Below are 2,510 nucleotides of genomic sequence, written 5' to 3' on the forward strand. Positions count from 1 at the left end.
ATTTGACTTTATGACCAAGTGTTATGTTGTGGTAAATTATAATAAAGAAGAGGAGAATCAATTATGGTTGATTGCAATTGTTAGATACAATTGTATGAAGAGCTGAGCTTGAGCTGACATTTAAGGAACTGTAATTTGTGGATGGGCAGTTCTTGCATACAGCAAAAAAGCACAATCAGTGAAATTATTTTGATTTAATGTTTTGCCAAGTGTTGACTAATCCACATACCTACATTAAATGGTGATAGCATTTATTGAGCCCTTGCCATGATCAAAGAACTACAAGTAATATGAATTCCTAACACTTTTTTTGTCTTTTAGATTTTTTAAATTAACATATAATGTTCCGGGGGTACAGGTCTGTGTTTCATCTCTCTTACACAATTCACCACACTCACCACAGCATATAGTCTTGCCAGAATTCCTAACACTTCATTAAGAATTAAGGAAAAGGGTTGCCTGGGTGGCCGAGTTGGTTAAGCATTTCCCTTCAGCTCAGGTGGTGATCCCAGGGTCTGGGGATGGAGTCCTGCCTCAGGCTCCCTGCTTAGCAGGGAATCTGCTTCTCCCTCTCCCCTTGCTCCACTTTCTATCTCTCACTTGCTCACTCTGTCACTCTCAAATAAATAAATAAAATCTTTATTAAAAAAGATGAAGAAGAAGAATTAAAGGAAAAATCATCAGGCCTGGAGCCAAGGTTCTGCTACTGCAAGGACGGTATTAGGTACAGGGAGGTGCCTGGGCCAGCCATTGCCACCTCACTAGGTGAGCACAGCCCTCTGGCAGAGCAGGGACGCGGCAGCCGCAGCATCATGGGCCAGTGCAGCGTCACTCCTCCAAGACTGTGCTGGTGTTTCTCAACCTTATCTTCTGGGGGGCAGGTGGCATTTTACCCTATGTGGGAGCCTATGTCTTTATCACTTATGATGACCGTGACCATTTCTTTGAAAATGTGTATACTCTCTTCCCTGTGGTAGTGATCATAGCTGTAGGAGCCCTGCTTTTCATTATTGACCTAATTGGCTGCTGTGCCACAATCTAAGAAAGCCACTGTGGACTTGCCATGTTTGTCATCATCCTATGCATGGTTTTTGTCACAGAGGTTGTTGTAGTGGTTTTGGGATGTGTTTACAGAGCAAAGGTGGAAAGTGAGGTTGATCACAACATTCAGAAAGTGTGTAAGACCTACAAAGGAACAGAACCTGATGCTGCTACCCGGGCTCTTGATTATGTACAGAGACAGCTGCACTGTTGTGGAATTCACAACTAGTCAGGCTGGGAAAATACAGATGGTTCAAAGAGACCAAAACCCAGAGGGTCCCTCTTAGCTGCAGCAGAGAGGCCCCCAGCAGCTGTAATGGCTGTAATGGCAGTCTGGCCCTCTGACCTCTATGCTAAGGGATGTGGGGCTCTAGCTGTGAAGAGGTTACTAGAAGTCATGATGCCTATTATCTGGGCAGCCCTGGCATTTAGTTATTCAGCTGCTGGACATGCTTGCATCATATTGTACACGAGTAGAGATCCTTCTTGTGAGCTTCTCCTCACCAGCAGAAGCTCATCTACTGTGCATAGTAGAAATACAAGCCTGAGCTTGTTAGTCCTGTTCTGATTTGGAAGGTGAATTGAGCAGGTATACTGTGTTGGCAGTCTGAGTTTGTTTAATTAAAGCACACAGGTTTTGGACAAAGCATGTTGGCTCTTCAATGGGCCGCCCTACTTCCCTACCCACCGACGACTTTCCTTTCCTCTATTCTAGATGACTCTCCATGTCCCTAAATTCTTTAGTATAGCAGTACATGTTCTAATTTAAGAACCATTTGTAGTTTGCATAGTGTGGGAGAATCGAAGGCAGCCTAAGCTCCTTCTTCTACTTCCATGGAATAATGGGGCTGCTGCCAGAATATCACTGGACCCTTTCAGTCTTCACGATGGAGAAGTCTTGGCCAAAGGTCTTTGGGGGGAGGAGAAGGAAGCTACAGTTAAAGTTAACACCAGATGGTGCCCCTTGTCAGTGTCCTTATAAATAACATATACTGTAGTGCAATAAGATAGCAACTGCACAAAATTGTTAAGACAGATTTTAGAATCATAAAAAAGAGAAAAAAAACATTCTAAGCTTAGAGCTTCCGTAGGTGCACAGAATTATTATTCTAAATGAGAAAATTGAAAGAAGAAAAAATATAAAACAACAAAAAGAATAAAACAACCAAGTTCAGTTTTTTTTTTGTTTTTTTTTTTTCTCATTTTATTTATTTTTTCAGCGTAACAGTATTCATTCTTTTTGCACAACACCCAGTGCTCCATGCAAAACGTGCCCTCTCCATTACCCACCACCTGTTCCCCCAACCTCTCACCCCTGACCCTTCAAAACCCTCAGGTTGCCCCAACCTCCCACCCCTGACCCTTCAAAACCCTCAGGTTGTTTTTCAGAGTCCATAGTCTCTTATGGTTCGCTTCCCCTCCCCAATGTCCATAGCCCGCTCCCCCTCCCCCAATCCCACCTCCCCGCA

General features: G+C 43.5%; 1 pseudogene; it reads left to right on the forward strand.

The window, feature by feature from the left end:
* The first annotated feature begins 812 nt into the window (after positions 1-812).
* LOC123946414 lies at positions 813-1,609 on the forward strand (annotated as a pseudogene).
* Positions 1,610-2,510: the final 901 nt, after the last annotated feature.

This window comes from Meles meles, chromosome 7 (assembly GCF_922984935.1).
Source record: "Meles meles chromosome 7, mMelMel3.1 paternal haplotype, whole genome shotgun sequence".
Taxonomy (NCBI): Eukaryota; Metazoa; Chordata; class Mammalia; order Carnivora; family Mustelidae; genus Meles; species Meles meles.